Source organism: Cricetulus griseus, assembly GCF_003668045.3.
Source record: "Cricetulus griseus strain 17A/GY chromosome 1 unlocalized genomic scaffold, alternate assembly CriGri-PICRH-1.0 chr1_0, whole genome shotgun sequence".
Classification (NCBI taxonomy): Eukaryota; Metazoa; Chordata; class Mammalia; order Rodentia; family Cricetidae; genus Cricetulus; species Cricetulus griseus.
The window spans coordinates 200685341-200710495 of record NW_023276806.1 but is presented as its reverse complement, the minus strand read 5'-3'; positions in this window follow the sequence as shown (position 1 = coordinate 200710495).

Below are 25155 nucleotides of genomic sequence, written 5' to 3'. Positions count from 1 at the left end.
AGGATAGGCTCCAAAGCCACACAGAGAGAAACTCTGTGTCGAAAAACAGCAACAACAACAACAAAGAGGGCCTTTGAGAAGATTTAGGTGAAGAATCTAATCTATTAGAAAGCTAATTTTAGAAATTGATATTTAATACTTAATAGCCTTTCAGCGTATGCTGTTGTTTAATAAAAAACAATAAATCTTTTACTATTATTAAAATAAAACAGAAACAAACATGTCAGAATCACATAAACCTTAAATCATCATCACTAAGAAAGCTTTGTAGATGTGATATTTGCTTACATATTCAGATTAATACACATACTTTAACATTATAAAAATTTATTCTTTTTTACAAGTTGTGATGAATGGTAAATCTTGTTTTCATACACCTCTTTCAATATTCTTGACTTCCTTCATTGAATAAAGGCCTGTTAAATAATTATAACAGTAACCAACCATATTGGTTTTAACTTGTCTATTGCAAACTAAAATATAGAATCATTAGTTACTATCAATGTGCGTATGTGAAAGTGGTATTAGATAACACAAAAAGTTCTTAATAATTAATAAGCTACTATAGATTTAACATTTCCATATTAAAACCTTGATGCTTTCTGTTACCTATTTAGCATTTTTAAAAAATCAGTAATTTTGGCCGGGCGTTGGTGGTGTACACCTTTAATCCCAGCACTCAGGAGGCAGAGGCAGGAGGATCTCTGTGAGTTCGAGGCCAGCCTGGTCTCCAGAAGGAGTGCCAGGATAGGCTCCAAAGCTACACAGAGAAACCCTGTCTCAAAAAAACAAAAAAAACCCTTAATTTTACAATTATGCACTATAGATAAAATACAACTATAACTGAAGTCTAATTGCTAACATCTGACCCTTATGTAGTTATCATTTAATAATAATATTATATTTATATCAATGAATATAATTGTCATGTGAATTTTGACTCAAATATGAAGAATTGGGTATGAGTAAAGAGAAAAAAAAACATTAGTTCTTCTAAGTCATGAAGTTTATTCAGAATTCTTCTATATAATTATAGCAAAGAAGAAATCAGTAAATTTCATGTTATTGAAATATTAGCTCATTTTGTTCCTTTTTCTTTTAATTGTCTCTGGTAAAATGTAAAGAGTGGACCATTTTTCATGGAAAAGAAAATTTATACCAACCTTTTAGAGCTTTGACCTAAAAATAACAGACTATTAAGTGCAATAAAAATGTCTTAAATGTGATCCATATTTTACTATCATTCAGTAAATCAAATCCGGAAAGGGCTAGATTATCATCTATTAACACATTTCATTCTTATCTGCAGCTAGCAATATTTTTGGAGTGACCACTATTTTGCAGTGCCAAAAATGTACAGAGCAACTGCTGATGAGAAGGCTCAGCAGGCCATGTGCTTGCTGTGCAAGCCTGAACCTTAGTTCTACCCCGAATCCCGGTTTCAAAACAAAGAACCAGATGCTGTGTCTTCCATCTGCAATTCCATCCCTGTACTCCTAACTCCTACTGTGAGATGGGAAGTAGAGAAAAGAGCATCAGCAAGAAGCTGGCATACTCAGCTCATGGGCAGAAATAACAAGAGAAGCTGCCTCAGAATCAATGTGGAAGGGGAGAACAGATTCCTGAAAAATCATTGGACTTCCACAAGCACACTGTAGTATGCATACCTACTGGAGTGCAAACACACACACACACACACACACACACACACACACACACACTGCAATATATACAAAGCAGTGGGAATGCTCTATTTAATTTCCTATGACCTTATCATATCTTCTTTCTCTTAGACACATAATTCCAGGAAGGTCAGCAAACTCCCTTAAACATTCAATTCAAATTCATACCCACATACTTAATAATTCAGGAGAGAAAAAAAATGAATTTTCATATGTCTAACAATTAACATAATTTTCAACAAATTAGTTCTCACACATTTCAGATCATGAAATGCATAGAAACTATTATCAGTGGATATGTGTTATCTAGTAACAACCGAAGAGAAGAGGAAAAGTGAGCTGAAAAACTAGGTCTCTTTCTATGGCTAGTCTTAAAATCACTATTTGCAAGAAAGCTATGTGAAAAGTTGTCTTCTCTTTCTCCTCTCCTCCATGTGGGACTGAAGTGTATTGTGTGTGTGTGTGTGTGTGTGTGTGTGTGTGTGTGTGTGTGTGTGTGTATGTGTGTGTTCACTACCCTTAGGACAGAAGTCAGATTATATCATTTCTGCAGCACAAGAATAAGAATCAATCTTTTCTGTGAAGGACTTGATCTTTGGACTACAGTTTAAATCAACATTGATCAAATGTAATTGAAATCAAAGAGGTGAAGTGATTTTGCAAGACCACTTTCTTCCTCTAAACAAGGTGAAGTTTCACTGCAGGATGGATTGAACCCAGGGCATTGTAGTCATATCCAAAAGGATTAATCCTGGGGCATTGTGGTCATATCCAGATGAGGAGATGACAGTTACTTTAAAGAAATTCTATACTTTCATAGGGATAAAATTAGAAAAAAATACAAATTTAATTCTTAAGAAATTAAAAATTGGTCTGTAATCACAAGCTAACAAGATCACATTAATTTTTATAATATTTTCAACTATATTAATAAGTGAACATGAAACATGCACTTCAAATACAGCACACAGGAGGCCAGAGTTTCAGAAGGTTCACATTGTTTTATTGGAAGAATTTCCATGTTACTAGATCAATGATGGATAGTAAAAACTGAGTTTTATATTTGAACTAACTATTTCCTAAATTCCTTTAAATGAAGAACAAGATATATGGTTGAATGATCCTCTATGGGGGTGCTAAATAGCAGAATGGTTGATTTGGGAAAAAAAGACATGTTAGCTAAAGGTTAGGGCTTAGTTCTCAATCACTATTTGTTAGTTTATTATGTAAACATTTACCAATAGATGAACTAAACTTCTAAACACTGGGAGGTGGAGTTCTAGAAATACATTAACAAGACACAAATGAGTGAATTCAGGAGTAAACTTAATTTTAAGAGATTTACCTAGAGCTACAGGAAAGTTAGTTCCTGAATTGGTAAGGAAAACTAAAGTTATAACTAATTCTATGAAGGCCAATTAAAATTTATAAATGAAATAAAGTTAGAGGACATGCAGCTTACTGGGGAAGGCATAGTGAGAGAAAAAAAAAAGAAACAAGCAAAGCTGTGAGCTGTGCACTACAATAACAATTCTGAAGAAAACTGTAATATAAACCCTATGACGTATATAGCACTGGAGAGATGGCTTCTGAGGTATAGAGCTCTCATTGCTATTGTAGAGGATCTAGTTAATTTCCCAACACTGATGTAGGACAGCTTATAGTGCCTGTAACTTCAGCTCCAGAGGATCAGACACCCTCATCTGGCCTCTATGCATAGATATGGTGCACTTATATGCAGGCAGGCACACACTCAGAGATTAGAAAATGTAAATTAGGCATGGCACAAGGAAGAAAAATGATATAAATTATAACTAAGGATGTCACTTATTTTCTTTCCACAGATTTGGTTCCACACATAAAACAATGTGTGTGGAAGGTGATTCTTTCAAATGGAAGCTCTTGATTAAGCCTGGTAGTTTGATGACTTCATCTTTTGACATTAGTTGACCTTGAAGTACAAAAGTGACCAGAACCTAAGAGCTGCTAACTGTTAGAACCACTTTTGAACAAATCCACCATTTGGCATATGCCAAATAATTATACTGATTGAAATACACTAACGTCATTTTGACAAAATTAAGAGGTCACACAAAGAAAGAGAAAACAGGAAAGTATGAGAATTTTTAAATTGGCACCATTCAGTGATTTGAGGCTAACAAAAGGGAAAGGGTGTGGTAAAGAAGAAGAAGCCAGGGACAAGAATCCATTTTACTGTGGGAGAAACTTGAGATGCTTTAAGAAATTCTAGAAAACATATTATCTCATCTCAAGCAAAGTCTCTGAAGTCATCTTGAAGAAGATAAAGTGTGATTTCTCAAAGCAGGGGCTTCTGAATTCCAAAGCATCAGGGGATGGAGAACATGAAGGCAGATTTTGCAGAACAGTGTTGAAAAAGTGGTGAGCTTTTCGCAGTGGACCTGAATCCATGTTAGGGCTCATGAGTTTATGAGTCTTAGGAAGTCAGGCTTATATTATGTGGCCTCATCTTGAACAAGCATAGATCACCAGCATGATCGTAATTGAAGAGAACTGGTGAATATTGCACTGGTGGAGGAACTTGATGCGGGGAAGGCTAATTTATCACTAAGAGTTGTAAAGAGAAATTATTAGGAGCTAGTCAAGAGGTGTTCCAGGGCTTTATATTCCATGGAAGAATTTGGAAATATTCCCAACACCAGGTGGGAAGGAGACTCTTGGATGAGCATTTCTTGTTCAGGACTGTAATTATCTTAACACTCATTAATGGCTTTGATGAGTAGACACAGAAATGTGATACATGGGAGAAAAACCATGATTTTCAGGGTGCAATAAAGGTTACCTCTAAAGGAAAGACCTATCTTGCAAGATTTCAACTGGCTGAGATATGTCTGAATTTGGGAAATTAGAAGGGACTTCAGGAATACCACCGGAAGGAGTATTGCCTGCGTTGTTAGCTTTAGTTAGTTAATTTAGTAAGGAGCTTCTTTAATGTCTGACTGAAACTCTCTATTTTACCTGAGAAGTCTGTATGCCAACAGACATGTTCATGATGTCTTATTGAAAAAACTTCACTTATTCCTTGGGTTATTTGCCAGATGAGATTTGGGCCATTATCTGATAGCAGAAATAAAGGAAGATCAAAGTAGTGAGGTTATATTCAAGCAGTTTTGTGATATCCCAGGCCTTGTGCTCTGAGTAGGAACAGTGTCTATCCATCCAGTGAATGTATCTACAAAAATAACTGTCTATTTTGCTTGTGTATATATGGGTGACGTCTATCTGCTATTTTTCTGTTGGCAAGGCTCTTTATCTTTGGGTTATTAGAAGAGTTGGGGAGCTAAATGAGCCCCACTTTATTGATACAGTGATGTGTTTAACAGGTTTGAGACATAAATTTCAAAGTTGGAAAAATTCTCTTTTCCTTAAATAGAATCCTAGCCTGGTATTAGAAGGCCTTCATCCTACTGAAAAGACTGATAGAGGCTGTTTGTAATTTTCCAGTAGAAAAGGCTGAGATAATGGAAGCCAATTATTTGGTTCTTTTACTTATCACTCAAGGATACATATGAAATCTCAATTAAAGTTCCCTAAACTTCCTCCTGAGTGAGAAAATGGGAGGGTAGGATGAGAGATTAAGATGGGCTGGAACAGGTTATCTATCTCCTCCCTTGGCCTGTTTGTCAGTGTGATTATTTCCAAGTGACATCTTGTCATTTTCTTCTTGGTGAGTTTGATAGCTTAGAGAAAAGGTATGTTTGAAAGGGGAATTTTGTGCTGTCTTCCTGGGTGTTAGAGAGGCAAATGGTGCAAGAACATAAACCATGTGTAAATCACATGCTGGGCTGGCATAGTTATTAAGCAAAAATGTCCCTAGCTGGTGGGTGTGAGTAAGGGTGCTAAGTCAAATCTTTTAGGTTGATATGGCATTGACTACCTGGCTAGGAACTGGATTCAATGACCTTTCCAAGACTGACAATTTGCATAATCTGATATATAGATCCAGATAGGATGGAAATACTATGATCAATGAAGTGTGTATGTGGTCTCAAAACCTAGTAGATGGTGTCTTGTAAGTTCTAACTGCACTTCAGATTACATCTGTGATTTCTAGACTGGAAGATTGGGACAAAGAAATGGAGCTTGGATCTGACAGTAAGCTAGCTGGATTTAAGGTGTTGCAATGTACATGCAGAAAGCCTGGAGTTTAAAATCAGTCAACAAGGATGTTTGTTTTTGAAAGCTATTACTGAATATAAATTGTAACTGAAGCCATGGTTGTGGCTGAGACAACTTTAAAATGAAAGGGAATTGTGATGTCAATGTGTGCCTGGAATAAGAGCATCATTTCTAACTAGTGAAGGAAAAATCCAGTAATAAACTTCACTGCAACATTTTTTAAAAATACACTTTATATAGATCAATGGTCATGGGACACTGGAAGATATCTAAGTGGTCTGTGAAGGGCACTCCTTTGTCCATTTAGGGACAATAAAGTTCACTGACATAAGTAAAAGCAGGAAGCCCATAAAAGTGGATAAAGTCTCAACCATTTCAACATACACACTGCCTACCAAATATGAAATGTATGAAACATCCAAAAAATCAATTCCCATATGAAATTTCATATTTTAATACAACTCAACAGATTTGACTTTCAGTAGAAATAAATTAGATAATGATGATACTTTCTACTAAAGGGACTAAATTATCTGTGGCTTATGGATATATATCATAATAAATTAATACAGGCTCAAGAATGTATATACCTGTATATGAAATAATTCTGGTTTGCCTACAGCAAAAATACCACTGATTTTACATGATTTGTGATAATATGAAGTAATTGTGCAAAATATTTAAAAAGTTATAAAAAGTAACATTTCCCTGTTATCAGGAATCTTAAATATCACATACAGGTAACACCTGAAAGTTTGTGAAAAACATGTCGAAAGCTGTATATTTATAATCACAGAGCTGAAAACAGATAATCATCTGATTACTTGATGAGTCAGAACATTTTAAAAATAACTTTGTAATCCAGCCTTAATGCATGGGAAAGGGGCTTGGCCTTGCCCCAATCTATTGTGTCAGACTTTGTTGACTCCTCATGGGAGCCCTTACCCATAAGAAGGAATGAACTAGGGGGTTGACTTGCGGGGAGGAAAGGAGTGGGAGGAAGAACTGTGGTTGGAATGTAGAATGAAATTTCACAGAAAAAAAATTATACAAACAATAGATCTATATATCCATCATCAGGGCATGGTTTATTTAGGGTAATCCATAAAAAGGGAAATTGTAATGTATTAGTAATGGGACATAGCACATTTTAAGAGTATGACATTATAATTCTTTGTGGGGGATAAAGTATACAGAAACATGTCTGGAGGGATAAACAAAGGTTTTGCTTAAGGAAAAATATTAACAATTGAGAAACCACCAGCTAAAGAGAAGACCCTTCACATCAGAGCAAATTGTAGCAAATGTACATATTATTTATACATGCTCACCCATACATATATTTAAGCACTGTGCAATATCTGAGAAGGAATCACAATATTCATCTTTAGCTTTACCCTCATCTGTATTTAAATGATATAAAAATATAGCTGCATTACAGGGCTTGAGCTTCTATTTCATAGGATTGTGGATTTCCAAATTGGTAGCAATAAATTCCGGTAAACAAAGCCATCAAGATCATTTTTATAGGGTCAAATGGCTTTGTGGCACTAGATGTCAGGGGCTAAGTAAAATCTGAAGGCTACTATGTTGCACTCATGTATTTATTAAAGCATTAAAACCTGTCTTCCGGAGGATGTTCTCATGTTTTTTCACTATCTGTCCTCTACGTGAAAGCTCTAGCTTTAATGTGACCATTTAAAAACAGTATATACAATTGCCTAAGGTTCCACAAAGTTTTAAGTCCTCATTAAAGTATGAACTTTATTAAAAACATGCCTCACTAAATAAAATTAATTAAAACAGTATGTGATGATATTCATTATTTTAACATTGAATATAGACAGTAAGAGTTCTACATGGACATGACATACGGAGCACCTAATTAATGGAGTTAAATAAAACTGAATCTCTGGGTGCACTACTTACTTGTCTCATTATTGAGACAAAATACTTGAGAAAAGTAGCTTTAAGAATGGGTTTATTCTGACTCATACTTTTAGGTACAATTCATGAGAGTAGGAAAGCATGATGGGAGTTCCTAGTAGCTGGTCACAATGCAGCTGCAACCAGGAAGTGAGGTTGATGGATACCTGTGCTCAACTAAACTTTTCCTTTCAGTTGAGTCCTAGATTTCTGCCCCTGGAATGGCTCCTCACATTCAGAGTAGGTCTTTCTAACTGAATTACATAATCTAGACAAATTCTCACAGACATGTCCAGCGACTTCTTTCCATGGTGACTCTAAATTGAACTAAGTCGACAATATGAACCATCGCAATAGGCATGCATAAGTGTGGCCAAGGTTAACTTTATCTTAATAAAGTTTAATAGTCATTGAACTTTAATATTATATATATTATTACATTATATATTATTATATGTAATATAATATTACACCATACTTCCCCTTCTTTAGATAGGAAAGCTGTTCTACCTCTTTTAGTCATCCTTTTAGGTTAGAAACACCTGATAAGTTTTATTACATACATGAAATTCAATTATAAAATAAAAAGCCTGTGTGATGTAGGTATTATATCTGATTTGAAACAATCCCTTCTGGGTACTGTGCATTGGTAACTCACACCTTTAATCCCAGCACTCCAGAGGCAGAGGCAGGCGGATCTCTCTGAGTTTGAGACCAGCCTAGTCTATAAGAGGTAGTTCCAGGACAAAATCAAAAAATAAAAATACCTTCTGAAAATAGAAGAGAGTCTTATAGACCTTAAGGAGTAAACAAAACTGATAATCCTCAGGAAATAAATAAAAGTGAAAGGTCAGGATTCTTGGGAGATAAACTAAACATAAAATGAACATATACTGAAGGTTACAAAAGCAGTCACAATTGGTGGAGAGAGGAGACTGATCAAGTACAGCGATGATAACAAGTTGCAGAGTGAGCTCTAAGAATGCAATACTGTGATTCATTGCCCATGCTGAGGTTGACTTTCAGGAGAAGCATCTGCTTTTGGATTCCCTGTACTCCTGTACCTATACCCCTCATGCATATCCCTGTAAGTAACTCCAATAAATTCACTGAATCATTAAGCTACACTTTGCATTTTTTTTTTTGGTACTCAGTTGGGGTGAATAGACATTTGTTCTTGTCTACCATGAAAAACTCACATGACATTCCATGGCAATAAGACATTTATATTTCACTTCTTATTTCGAACCCATAAAAATAAATCTATAAAATAATAAAGAATAAAATTTTTATGACTTGCAATTCCTCTTAGATTTTGACATAATTTAAAATGGTGCTACTGTTGATATTGATGTCCTTTTGCATACTTCAGTAATGCACTGCTAAAAATGTTTTTTTTAATTTTATTTTGTTTTCTGTTTGAAAATATTTCATTCAAGCAAAATGAGTTTGTTTTTTAAGGAATATTGGCATGAGTAAGTCAAATTTTACATACATGCTTTCACACATGTAATTACTTGATATGTAAATAAACTTAGATTTTAATTTCTACAGGACATTGACTCATAAGCAGAACCACTAATAGGAAAAAGGATGAGGCACATCCTTTGTATGATGCCCCAAATGTAGCTTATGCTTATTAAAAACAATGCTTATTTTTTTTAATTTGGATAATGTTGTTCCTGCATTAATTCTCTTAAACATTTAAAGGAAAGTTTTGATTTTCTATGTTTTACTTTGTTTTTTTCTTCTTTTTTTACATACATAAACATTTCACAGATACTAACCTGAATATAATTTGCATTCAATTACTTTTAAACATATTGCTTGAGCACATTATTGATGTGTATTCTTTTCAAAACAAATGCAAGACAAAAATTCAATAGATGCCGGCAGTGCTTGTCCTGAAGAGTCTAGGAAATGTTTCCCCATGGGTTCTAAAAAAATTCCTCATAAAATAAGTTTTAAAGTGTTTTGCTTTTCACATTCTCTTCTGAGGATTTATAATGAGCTAAGTTTTCATTAAAGTGTCTCTAGAGATCCCCTAGCCTTTTAGTAACCACAAGTTTTCATGATTCTTCTCTAAATGGAACTTAGTAGATATTTATTGCAGAAATGTTTTTCTTTTTGAAGTTCATAAATGTGGAAAAATGTTGGGGGACCCTCTTATATTCAATGTGAAGTTTGTTTTATGCCTTTTGTGACCTTCACTGTCAGGGAAACATAGTCTTCTTGAACAGATTTTATTTACATGGGTCAAGAATATAAAGAATATATATAATCTCTTTCTTAGTTTCATAAACATTCATTAAATGCAACTATGTATTTTTAAAGTTTATAACATTTGACTGATTATTCCACATAGCATTTATATTTCCTCAAACCAAACATTAAGGGTTTCTATGTAAGCTTTTCCACAAACTAAATGTTCAAAGGCTCTTTTGGGTTGACAATTAAAATTGTAATTAATTAAAACGACCCCAATGGTATCAGCACAGAATTGCTTTGAAAGTCGTTGAAGTGACCATAACAAATGCTGTGAAGGTACAAAGTAGCTGCATGCTCATACACTCTGTATGTGACACATAGTAAGAAAAGAATAAAAAGTAGCTATATATGAACTATCATGTTTATTGATAAGTGTTTAACAAATTGAAAGCATTCTTTCAGCAGAAACATTATGTAAGTATTGGCATCATATTATCTCTTCACAGTCATGGTGAATGGTAAACAAATCTCAGCTATTGTCATAGCCCAGAGGCAATTGCCTAGTGTGGGTAAAGCCCTGGTTTCAATTTCTAGTCTTTATAAACTACATGCAGTGATAGGATTCTATTCAGTAATAAGAAGGAATGTACTGCCATTACGCCAGTAATGAGGGTGGTTATTTAGTACACCACTTAATGAATAGAACCTATCTCAGAAGGTAGGAAAGAAATTCTGCAGGGATAGAAACAAATAAGTAATTAGCAAGGGTTGGGAATGGGAATCTAGATTGGACACTAGGGTAGGGGAAATATTGGGTGATTCAAAGACTATTTGGGGCTAGAGAGACAGCCCAGCAGTTAAGAAAACTGGCTGCTCTTCAAGAGACCACGGTGTGTTTCATTGCACCCACAAGGTTGCTCACAACAATTTATAGCACCGGTTTCAGGAGATCCAATCCTCCCCGCACCTCGTATCCATGCATGTGGAGTACAGAAATACACATGGGAAGACATCCATACATGTAAAATAATTTAAAAACATTTTCTATCAATTATGATACACATCATTGAGTGTGAATATCCCACCTTGAGTTCTATAGTGTAAAAAGAGATACTTACATCCATGGCACACATGACCTATAATGCAATAAAAGTATAGAAAGAGTTCCCATTTATAACCCTACCTGTGGTGTAGATGCCCTGATTGAAATAAGTTATGATTTTGACTTTAACTTAACTCCTTGATAGTAGTATAAACTTATAAATGTCTTCAACCACTTGGGTCTCATATTTCTCCTTTTTTAAGAACTTAAAAAATAATTTAATACATAAATTTATTATGAGAATAAAAATAATAGAGCAGCTATAAAATCCCATCATCATGCCAATATTTAGGCAAGTTTTCAACCAACTGGATTTTATAAAATAAGATTAAGATGAGGAAAATATCCTATTGCATCAATCCATCAAATAAAAATAATTCTATGGTTTCAACAAAAATAATGTTGTAAGAATACATGGAAATAAATATGTATATTTTTACCCCACTGAGTCATAGATATTTTATTTGTTTACAACAACAACATGAAGTTGGAGTAGAATTGATGAAGAAGTCAAAAGTGTTAATTTATTTCAGATTAAAACTAATTTACAGGTATTGGGTTTCTATTTCAGATACTCTTGATCTATATTCCCACAAGACCTGACACACATAATATTTTAGAGTTCTTGGCATCCTTAGATGTTATCATTCATTTCAGAAATTAATGCCCTATAGAGATTTCAGCAATGTACTAAGTGGTATGTCATTCAGTAAACACATTGGGACATTACAAAAGAGATGCTGTCTATATCAGTGCCCACATTTGTACAGAAAGTGAATTATCCCTTCCATTCTTACAGGAAAAGTTGATTGTGTTGATATACGATTTATAGTTTGGTAAAGCTTGCCACAATGCAAAACTAGCCACAAGTCATAGAGGTCAGACAATGGTGATACATACCTTTAATCCCAGTAGCCATACTAGCAAGCCAAAGAGCCAGGCAATGGTGGCACACACCTTTAATTCCAGGACTCAGAACAGGGGCACATGGATCTCTATTCATTCAAGGCCCCACTCAGTTACATGAAATTGATCCTGTCTAAAAGAAAAACAGCTCACACAGTGGTGATCTCAGCACTCGGGATCACATGCCTGTAATCCCAGCAGTTGAGGTATATAAGATAGGAACAGATATCAGTCTGGGGCATTTTGGTATCCAGTCATGTTTGGGGAATTAGTCTCCAGACACATTGAGGGCAGGATCCCTTCAGCTTGGGTGTCCCGTGCGATAGCCTTGCCGGCAAGAACCACACAGGACATTCGGATCCTTCTGCAGTAAAGCTTTAATGCGTCTTGAGAGGAGAGCATAAGCTTACAAAAGCGGAGACCCCGAGCCAAGAATCCTGTCCCCTAATAAAGGCTGGCAACCGCCGCCTCGGACGTGTCACCCCATGATTGGCTGTAGCTCATCAGGCCATATGACGCCACGGAATAGGCAGAGATCAAGGAATGGAAAGTTACCCAGCGCCTGCGCGCATTAACTTGTTTACATTCGGTGCCTGCCGGATGCAGGCGCCATCTTGTAATGGAGAATGCAGGGACGGCTCCCTACACTTGGGTATATGTCAGAGCTACTGACTTGGCTACTATGCTTATCTGACCATCTGCTTGAACCCTAATATCTAGTTTGGGTTTTTATTTTTCATGTTACAGTTGACATTGTCCTGAGTTCACTATTACAAACATGCTACAATGTAACATTGTCCCGGCTACACTAAAGGAGATTGCATTTCAAAACACATAACTTCAACTTTCATTGGACCAAATACCACATGACTCTTATTTTCTTGAGTACACCATAAAACAAGTAAAACATTTTCCAGTTAAAATATCAAATATAATATGGCCAAGGCAACATTCACATTTCTAAGATTTAGCTGCTGAGTATAAAGACCCTATGGGGAATCCTGACCATTATAAACCTTTCATTATGGTCCTAACCTTTAGCATGAAAAAGCAAAGTCAAAAATTCATCTTTGTTTTATTGTCACATTCTTCTCACAATGATCATCAAAATTTCTGTGTACTCAAATGTTAAAGTTTTATTTAGATCTTAGCAACAAGTCGATATTATTAAACAACACATACAGGCAGTTAAACCAGACTCAACATTTGTGATGTGTCATTTCAATGGTCATAAATCTCATAAGAGAGCAAAATCTTACTGTTATAGATCCTCCTCCTCTTCCCCTTTCCCTGCCATATCTGATAAGCCCACCACACTAAAATATGCACTGTGTCTGATATATGCAATAGCCTTTCTACATTTCCAACTGAGAGTTTGAATAGACATTTCCATCATTGACTGTGTAAAGCTAAGCTGTTGGTGTCACTCATCTCATCTCACAGTGCCTTACATACATGGGTATGTTGTGTATGTGTGTTAGACTCTCTACTATTTATTATCTCATATCTAATACAGGAGTAAACACTCCCATCTTTACCTTAAAAATCATTCCCTAATCTCACATCACAGTTAAATCCAATTATCCCAGCTTCCCACCTAAGTACAGTCAAAACTACACGGTATCCTTACTCTCAATATCTTTTGAAAGACTGTTCTCACAGCCATACCAATATGCTCACTTGAAAATATAAGTTAGACCATAGGATGACACATTTGATAACTTCAAAAATATTTCCATCTAAAGCAGTCTTGAGAAGGAGTCTGAGCAGTTGTCAGTGGCAGGGAACCTATCTAGCAGCTGATCAGCTGAATTTCTGAGACCTACTGACCTGTGGCTTAGAGCTTTCACACTGGCTGCAGGAGAGAGCTTCTGAAATGCTTTCTGCTGTGAATCTGAGGGTCGCAGGCCCACGAAAGAGAAGCTGCAATGCTAGCAGGAGGCTCTTGCTGCTGCTTCTTGTTACTGCCACTCACTACTGCTGGAAGCCAAGGATAACAAAAGCTCCCAATGGCCAGAGTCACTGAGATTGAAGTCCAGACTAGAAACCGAGGAGCCTGAACCCTGTTTGTGTCTTCTGAAACTTAGAGTAACAGAACACTAAGCCTCCGGGTTTGGACTTGGAGGTGACAAGCCCTCCTCAGAAGCCTGTGCACAAAAAGGCCCAGGAGTGCTAGCAGTGGAAGAGCTCCTCCCCGGGAGTCCATGACTTATGGACCAGCTAGGGCTGTCTATCGATAGTGCTAAGGCATTTGATATTTCCAAAATTTAAAAGAAAATATTTTTAGCATAATGATACATTTGAGGAAATAGACATATTTAATCTGATCTCAACATTACACATTTTGTGCCTGGGGATGCAGCTAAATTGGAAAAGTGCCGATTTCGGAGCAGCAGATCCTAGTTGCAACAACCCACTCCTGTAAACTCCACATGGTAGAGTAGGACTATTATACCAGCACTGTGTAGGTAGATCTAGGAGAATCCGAAGCTTGGGGATTCTGAGATGTGCTGAAAATATAGATAGACTCGGGATTGAAAAGTTTGTTTCATAAATTATGTTGTAAAAAGCAAAATATTATTAAGGACCCAAAGTGGCCCTCTATTTTCATGTGTAGTTCCTATGGACACTCTGTGTAATGTCAAGCAATGAAATATGAAACTTGACAACTGTACCAACCAATTACAAGTAAGTTCTTTTGAAAAATTAAAATTGTTCCAAGTCTATTAATATGTAATAAACATGTATTAAATTGACAAAACACTTAGTTTCAAATGTAATTTATTATTTTAAAATAAAGTATGTTTTATGATGAAATTTTATTTTCCAAAACTAAGTAATTCAATGAAAAAAATTGCTTTCCACCTTTGCAAACCTCTTACTGCCGGGCTTGAATGGAAGACCTGGATACTTGTACTTATTTCCTCATTTAATATTTTGTGATGTGTTTATGAGGAAAAGCTAGTATCACAAACATGCACAATTATATGGAGAGGAGTATGTTTTAGCCTTCTCAAGTGGCAGTTTCTTAAAAGGCAATTAAAATGTGGAAAATGAAACTATATAAATCAAAGTTTTATTGATGTATTCTATTTTGATTGGTGCTATTACCTGTGTATCCAAGAGTAGCTAAGACATGATGCCCTAAAGTATAGTAAGCTTTACTGGCATAAAGAATATTTCACAGTGGAAAACATCTGATATTATTTTAATGCAAATGTACATATGTATAGGCCTTAGGAAAATAGCCACATATGCACATTAACATACAGGTATAAATAAAATTTGAGTAGTGTTGTGGATCAAGAAAACACAAAACTATGATAGATACATGCAAAAGAGTGTGATGGACAAAGAGATTAAAGCATACACTGTCACACAAGTAGAGCATGGAAATGTAGGCACTGGCAAAAATTAAAAGCTACTTTTATGAACACATATGTGTGAGTGTGTATAAGTCTGTGGGACAGTGTGAAAGTGTGTGTGTGTGTGTGTGTGTGTGTGTGTGTGTGTGTGTGTGTGTAGCATCTGTGTGGTGGATTGCTAGAGCTAATACGAGATGCCCTACTCTATTAGTCTGCAGTTATTCCTTCAGTACAGATCTGTTACTCAACTTTAATCTCCACTGCAGCCAGTTCTCTTTGTATCCATCTGGCTCTGCTCCCAAATCTGGGCTAACAGATGCATGGAGCCATGCCTTCCTTTATAGGGGTGCTGGTAATTTCAACTCAAGGCTTCATTCTTGCAAGCAAGTGCTCTTATGTATTAATCCATCTCTCCATTGCCAATTTTTCAGCATCTTTGATAGAACAAAGAATTTAAGAATATATATTGTATAGTACAATAGTAGAATGAACCTTAAATCCTGGTAAAATAAATGTAGTATTATTAGACATATACAGTAAAATGATGACTTAAATCTATTGCTAATTAATGACATAACATGAAAAAAATCACATTCCCCATTAAATGGTAAGAAGGAAACTAGAACTGGGGGAGAGCACACAGGACCCTCAACCAGAAACCAAAGTCCCTGTTCCTTTAGCTATTATGATTTAGATTCACAATGTACACATAATTCATATACATGCCACATATATTACCTCTGTACACAATGTAGAATTGGTATCAGAGAATTGCTACATCTTGTTTAAGTGGATTATCTAAAGTAGATTAAGGCCTAAAACTGCCTAGGAAAAGGATGGTGCACACATCCAAAGACTTTTGAAGATAGGCTTTTATGCTTTTCTGTTTTTAAATTTTGAATTAATTTATTTATTTTTACATCCCAACTGCAGATTCTCCCTCCCTCTTCTCCAACCAGTCTTTTACCCCCACCTCCCTTCCCCCCTCGCCCAATCCACCCTTCCTCCATTACTATTCAGAAAAGGGCAGGCCTCCCATGGATACCAACCAAACAGCCTATCAAGTTTCAGTAAGACTAAGAACCTTGCCTTTTATTAAGGCTGGACAAGGCAACCCAGTATGAGGAGTAGAGTAGGGTTCCAAAAGCAAGAAAAAGAATCAGAGACATCACCTTTTCCCACTGGTAGGAGTCCTACAAGAGGAGAAAACCACAAAATTGTAAAATATATGCAAGTGCATAAGTCAGTTCCATACAAGTTCCTGGTTGTCGGTTCAGTCTCTATGGGCTCCTATGAGCCCAGGTTTGTTGATTCAGTAACTTTTTTTATGATGTCCTTAACCCCTCTGGTTCCTACATTTCTTACTCCCTCTGTACAGCAGGATTCCCTGAGCTCAGCCCAATGTTTGACTGTTGGTCTGCATCAGTTTCCATCGGTTGCTGGATGAAGCCTCTCTGATGACAACTGGACTAGGCACCAGTCTATGAGTACAGCATTAGTATCGATAGACATCATTATATTGACAGCATTTTTCTCCAGACATATTTGGTTCTCCCCAAGGTCTCTGGGCCATCCAGTTTCTGTGTCCTGGTGCTACAGGCAGTGTCAGTGATGGGCTTACTATCATGACATGGATCTCAGACTGGACCAGTCATTGGTTGGCTACTCCCACAAACTCTGCACCACATTCAACCCAGCACATCCCATAGGCATGACAGATTATTGGTAGGTTATATGGCTGGGTTGGTGCCCCAATTGCTCCACAGGAAGTCTTGTCTGGTAACAGCAAATGGACAGTTGTGGTTATGTATCTGATGTTAATGGGAGTCATTTGCTTTTCTTATGTTCTGTTGAGAACATGAGTGGTCATGGTTATTTTAGGGTATAACATCAAATGTTCTTATACGTGATACTTTCTTAACAGTCTGGCAAAGAAAGACTTCTACTTAGGCACCTGTATGTTTTTCACTATTCCTGTACTGTGAATCTATGTATACATAGAAATCACACAAATAACTGGACTAAGCCTCTTAATGGCACAGAAGCTTATGTAGGCATCTCCTGTTCTTTCCTAGTTTTCTTTCACTGTTCCTATATATTATATTCTCAGAGAACATGCACAGTTTCTCAAATGAAATTGCCTATAATTGAACCACAATTATATATTATTGTGAAAATAAGCAAACACTGGGAGCAAACTGAACTGACTCTCTTATTAGACTTGTGGTACCTTTCACACTTTGGTTTTGGGTGGTTCTTTGCAGATCCATGAAGATCTACTTACATGTGGGCCCTATCAAATTTAGCAAACAGGTAGTGATAAGACTCTATGCATTTTCATGCCATTCTTTCTGGAAATTGAAATATGACTTTTAAACCCTAACAATCATTTCAAGGTCAGATGTACAGTTCATGAAAAACTCATACTTATGTATCGGCAGTAAAGTGCTTGATGTTATACAGAAAAAAAAATCTCTGCATGATATTCTTGAAAACAATCATGGGTAGATTTTGTTTAGTAAGATCTGTGGTTGGGTGTAATTGTTTCTCACATAGACTCAATGAATGGTCACTACTGTTATTTGGGTGGTAGGCATTTTCTCTTTCCTAATTGTTTAAATCATTAACTCTATTTAGTATTATATGACTTTGTAAAGGTTTTATAAAATCTCCCTTCATTTTGTGCCTTTAGAACTGATTCATTTTGATGATAACATGTACTTTGAATTAAGCTCAGACTAATTATCATTGATAAAGTAATGTATTTGAAGATCAACAAAGAACCAAATCTTCTTAATACAATTACAAGTGTTCTAAAAGAAAAGTAATCTATATCTTTAAATTATAAACTTTTTTCTTGAGTCTTAACAATAAATATACATTAGATTGTTTTATTTTGAATTATTTTTGCACATCAATAGACTATCACTAGTCAGCAAATCTCTAAATAATGCTCATTATCAATATGGAGAAAGCATGCAAAATACTATTTTTATTGTCAAAGTACCACAATAGCACCTCATATGAAAGAATGTACTGCATGGGAATAAAATAGCCACATGATTTATATGACGTGTTTGTTAATAAATAATTATGATAAATGATGAATTATCTCTTAGTTATCTATATTCCAAAAGACACCTTCATATATAAAATTTCTATAGCACTTCTTATTCAAGGATTTCTAAATCTGTGGGTAGACTATAAAACACATAGATCATAATGATCATAATTTAAAGTCTCAGTGTTTAAAGTCAATAAATTCTACAGCATAACCCTCAAAGTTTATTATAAACTTCATAAATGTGTTACATCTATGCTACTGTACATTCTTAATTAGCAAATGTGTTAATAGATAAAACTGTTTTTAGTAACTTTTTGAAGAGAAAAAGAGAAAGATATAAGTTGAAAAGGTTTCATTTAGATCTGAAAGATAGTAATTGTGATAAGCATAGGTCCTAAATTTATGGTATTGAATTATTTTATTCTCTATCTCTATCCAGTTTCACTTTAGTTTTTGTAACTGTGGGATATACTTTAAGTTAGTCTAATTTCCATGTTGTCATTTATGTGACTGATGAACCTGAATTTTGGTGTTAAAATCTAGAAATCCAACAAAGGTAACTAATTATACACACACATTTTATACGTGTACATACATATATGCAAACACATATATGTACATACATATAAAGTATTGAGAGAACCCAAAGATAACTGGAGAGCATGTTAAACATAATTAGATTATAAACATGGTATTTAGTGCTCCTACTGGTAAGAAGACTGCATATTACCCTTTATCTGTTTAAGAAGCTAAACATCCATGCTGTTGTCATCATGCTTACAAATTTGTGATAACTATAACACATTTATGAAGCACTCAGGAACAGAGGCAGGTGGATCTCTGTGAGTCCAAGTCTAGTCTGGTCTAGAAAGTGAGGTCCAGGACATGCTCCAAAGCTACACAGAGAAACCCTGTCTCAAAAAAATAAAATAAAAAGAAATACATAGAAAAACTATGATTTTCTAAATTATCTCTAAGTCTATTGAAATAGTAATTCAAGTTTCTAGGGAAATGTTTCCATGGATAAATTACTTGGCAAGCAAGCAGAAGAACCTAAGTTCAGACCCCACTATGGTGGGGTCTTGTTACTATTATGTTGCTGTAAAGAGAAAACATCATCAAGCCAGTGTATAAGGGAAAGCATTTTCCTGGAGAAAGGAAAACCTACAGTTTTCCTACCTATTATGGTGGGTAGCATGGAGTCACACATCCAGAAAGGCATCCTGTTAGATCAGTATCTGAGAGTTTACTTCTGATCCACAAGATGGAGTCATAGATTAAATGGGCTTGGGGTGGACTTTTGATGCCTAAAACCCCCTTCCCAGTGACATAACTCTTCCCACAAGGCCTCATCTATTAGCTCTCCAAAAACAGTCCAACTGCTAGGAATCAAACATTTGAATATATGAGCCTACAGGGTTTATCTCATTTAAGCCAACACAGTTGTAAATGCCTATTACCCTAGCACTGTGTCAGGAGGAAACAGTAGAACCAGGGACTCTTTTGTCTATTAAAATCAGCAAAATGCTGAGACCAGAGTTCAGTTAGACAGCTTATCTCAAATCTTCTTGGATAAAAATATAGTAAATTACTCAGTTTTAAACTCTGGCTTCTACATTGGCAAGTATACACATCCCTAGGTGTGCATGTCTGTGAACACACACACACACTAACAATGCATAAAATATCAGATACAAAGCTTTTTGTCTGATCTCATTTTAAATTAAATGCTTTACATTAATGTTGACAGAATGACTTTTTCATGGTTTTTGTTCATAATTCTCTCCTTCTTTATATGTGCATTTATTTGTACTTGTGTGCCATGTAACTGTATGAGGTTTTAGATACACTACATATGTACAGGTGCTTCCATAGTCCAGAGGTTCTAGGATATTCTTAAACTGGAGTTACAACCCCATATGTGGTTATTAGGAAAAAAAAAACATGTCCCCTACAAGAGTTTTAAGTGCTCCTAACTACTGAGCCATATTTCCAGTCCCCTTAAAACACCAATGACAATCTATGCTGGAGAGGATGTGGAGAAAAAGGAACTCTCCTCCATTGCTGCTGGGAGTGGGAACTTGTAAGACCACTCTGGAAATCAGTATGGCAGTTGCTCAGAAAAATGGGAATCAGTCTACCTCAAGATCCAGTCATTCCTCTCTTGGGTGTATACCCAAATATTGCATGTTCATACAACAAGGACATATGTTCAACCAGTTCATAGCAGCATTGTTTGTAATAGCCAGAAACTGGAAGCAACCTAAGATAGATGCCCCTCAACTGAAGAATGGATAGAGAAAATGTGGTACATTTATACAATGGAGTACTACTCAGCAGAAAAAAGCAATGGAATCTTGAAATTCACAGGCAAATAGATGGAACTAGAGGAAATCATCCTGAGTGAGGTAACCCAGTCACAAAAAGACAAACATGGTATGTACTCACTCATATATGAATTTTAGACATAGAGCAAAGATTACCAGCCTATAATCCTCTTCACCAAAGAAACTAGGAAACATGAAGGACTCTAAGGGATAAATGGACCCAAGAAATGGGAAGTGGCATGAACTCCTGAGCTAATTGGGAACATGAGGGTAGGGGAGAGGAAGCTGCCACAATAAGAGCAGGAAAGAGGAGTAGAGGAGAGGAAATGGAGGAGCAGAAATATTGAGTTGGGGGAAGAATAGAGGAGCGAGAGCAGAATGAGAGATACCATATTAGAGGGAGCCACTATAGGTCTGAGGAGAGATCTGGAACTAGGGAGATCTCCAGAGACCTACAAAGATGACATAATCTGACAATCCAGGCAATGGTGGAGAGGATAACCTAAAAGCCCTTCCCCTAAAATGAGATTGATGACTTCTCTTTATGCCATCCTAGAGCCCTCATCCAGTGGCTGATGGAAGCAGAGACAGACATCCACAGATACACACTGAGCTGAAATCTTGAATTTAGTTGAAGAGAGGGAGGAATGAAGATCTAAGTGGTTGGTACCAGGTTGGAGAAACTCACAGAAACAGTTGGCCTGAACAAGGGAGAGCCCGTCGACCCCAGATGCTGTCTGGGAGGCCAGTACAAGACTGATCCAGACCCCTGAACATGGATGTCAATAAGGAGGCCTCTGTACTCCAGGGAGCCTCTGGTAATAGATTAGTATTTTTCCCTGGTGTAAGAAGCGACTTTGAGAGCCCATCCACATGAAGGGTTACACTCTGGCCCTGGAAACATGGGGAACGGCCCAGGCCCAGCACAGGAAGATTTGGTGGATTTTGTAGAGCCCCTGTTGAGGGCCCTACCCTGCCTGGGGGTGGTAGGTGGATGGGGTGGGGGGTAGGTTGGGGGTGGGGGAGGAGGAATGGGGGTAAGGGGAGGGAGAAGGAGAAGGGACTTACATGTGAAACAAGCTTGTTCCCTAACTTGAACTAATAAAAAAAATTATTTTTTTCCTTCTCTGTAGTTATTCCCCATATTGTCCAGCCTCATAATGGGTAAAGGTTTCATGATGTTCCTACAAACATCTATTAAAAGATCTCATTAGACTGGTCATAAAATCGAGAAAATTGGTTTGAAATGATACTTATTGACTACATTCAAAAGCCAGCCCTGCAGCCTCTCTGCATCAACAATGCATGCAGAGAATGATTTTCAAAGAGGCTAACCATTGACTTTAATTGAACTTTAGAGGCTTGACTTCTTCAGAATAGTCCTATATGAGAGGCACAACATGGAAGATCCAACCTGAAAACCATAGTTGGGGAGTTATGTATAAAAGAAGAGAGACTTTCCTCATTTTATCATTTAATTGTCTATATTTTCATCATAAATTTACATGCAAAATTTAGTTTTTGTACAATATAGCATAAAGCATCAAAGTATCTGTTTATAGTTTGGAATGGCTATGCCTACTTAATTAACTTAACCATTGCTTCACAAAGTTATCATTTGGGCAATAAGGGTTTGCATCCACTAACATTATTTTGAAAAAATATTACTAATTATATAATTCATGCTGTGCAATAAATATCTTGAACTTATTCCCCCTATGCAGCTCAAATTTTGCTACCTTACCGCATTGTCTAGGTCCTTGCCTCTCATCTTCAGTGTATGTTAACCACATTCTAGTGTTAAATGCTATGAGTTCAACTGCTTGTGTTTCTATATAGGAGTAAGATGACATGGAGATGAATTTTTTGTGACTGAATCATTTCCTTTAGTATAATAGTTTTCTATTAATATAGTTAAAACTCTACCTGTTATAAACAAGTAAATTGTATTGAAGAAACCTATAAAGTATCTCTTTTGTAAGCAATTTCCTCATTTCAAATCCTTCCATGATGCTGTCTTATCTGCCCATCTCTGTGCAATTGTGGGAGTGTAGACTCAAAATACTCAAGCACATCTTATAAGTTAGATACATTCAGGCCCTTGGAGAAATATATAGTCATAGTTCTATAATATATAATTAATTAATATATATATTTATAAGACATATAGTTATAATATATACCTATATATGCGGTTATTATATCTATAAGACAAAATACACAGTATAGAAAACCATGTCGGAAGTCATTTTGAGAAAATCTTGTCAATTACTAATTAAGCTATTAAAAATTTAAAACTGTTTGCCTTTTGTAAATGAACTAATCAAATTAATCTGAAAATCTATCATACTCCAGAAAATAGTTTTCTAGAATGTGAATGAAATTTTACCTAGAAAACTTTTTTTTTTTTACTGAAATACATATTAAACATGTTTAGTACACTGGCTGTACAGGTAGTTTATGTATTGAACTTATCATGCTCCTTTAAGAGACTGAACATTTTGCTAGCTTAAATCAGAAATCTGGGATGAGATCCAGGATAGGAAGCTATGGGAAAACAAGATGTAGGACAGTATCTTTGCAGGTTAATCTCATGCCAGAATCTTCAGAACTGCCCGTGGGTTTTCTAAGCAACAGAATCATCTCTCTTGAGGCTGACAGATATCTCTTTATGTATAATTGTTATGTAAGTGATGGGGGATAAAGTTGCCTTACTTTGACTTAGCAAATAGATTTTTTTCCAGAAAACTCTTTATAAAGATTCATTTGAAACAGCTGTGCATGAAGATTTAACATAAGCCTAAGTCTGTTCTTTAAACAATAGGCCACAAGGGAAGTATCCTAAGTCCCTTTGAAACACAGGAGAAGCACACTTTCTTTCCCATACCAATAATATGCTGTCCTCACAAGGTCATTTTCAATAGAAACAAAATCAAGTTCCTCCTTTTTTCCCCTGTGATAATGAGAATATATGTCTAGGAGTGAGAAGAAAGCAATAGTAATATCCAACTTTTGTCAACCTCATTCTGTCCACAGTGCCTCTTGAACTACAAATTTATGTAGCCCTAAGTCAGCCACAAAAGTATGTTGGTAGAGAAAGGACCCTCAAAATGCATTTCCTGGTCCAATACAAGCAATTTTAAATACAAGGCAATTTTTGTGTAAATATATGTTTTAAGTTTTACACTACAGAATAACTATAGATATAAACATGGAGGATTTCAAATGAAATGCACTTCTGAAGATTCAGAGTTAACTCCCCAAAACAGTGGAAACATGTTTCATTTGGAATATACATGGAGGCCTAGAACTTAGTACAGGGTCAGGATTTTGGAAGCTTTAAAAGAGAACTGAGACATACAAAGAATTAATTGTGAATGGGGAATAGTGAAACAGGAGGGTTAAATAAAGTGGGAAATGGAAAGGTGGGGCAAAGAAGAAAATAAATAATACTAAAGTAATTTTGAAAGAACTATATGGAAACCTACAACCATAGGAACTTGCCATATATATGCATTTACATACCCCAAAAGAAAGTATATGGGATTACCCAATAAAGGGGTACCTATTAGCCTCAGTAGACACCACAGGATAATATACAAAAAGTGTTTCTTCTTTTCAAGCTCTGTGTGTTTATACAATAGAACATGATATAACTCAATTTGTTACTCACCTAGAAGCTACCTCCCCAATGGCTTGCTTCCCCAGTATTTGAAGGTGCTATGCATGCTTGAGGAAGACTAAGTAATCATGATTCTTACCCAGGTGTAAAGTCACAACTAGTCTGGAAAGACATGTACAACAGTGCAGTGTCAGCACAAACATCATGGAAGAAACAATTACTTTTTTATTGGCTTTAAGTCCTGTTCCAAAAGATGAAACACACACCCTGCACTGTTATTAGTGCCAAGAACCAGAGACTAGACAGACCATAGACCCTAGGAAGAATCCATTACTATTATTCTAGGAATAATATTGAACCACTTCTTTATGATCTATCTGTATACCCACACCATAGTGCACCTCTCAACCCTCATCAGAAATGCTTCTATTTATAGTATATGGCAATTAACATTCAACTAGTTAAGGTGTACAGACTAAGAAACTGTATAACACTCAGCCATAACACAGGACACCTATGACATATCCCATCCTCCTGAAGCTCAGGAACTACGGAGGAAGTGGGATGGAAAGATTGGAAGAGCCAGAGGTTGTAAATAATTTCAAGGAAATGTGTTTTCTAGACACAAACATGAGTTTACAGGGTTATGAGAGGATGTACAAGACTTGAGAAAAATCAACCCAGACAAAATAGCGGGATGGAGAGAGGAAGAAGCCATCAAGTCCCACATCTAGCTGAAGAGGTATTTGTAATTGCTAAGTGTTGTGGGGAGAGATATTCAATTTTCTTCAAGAG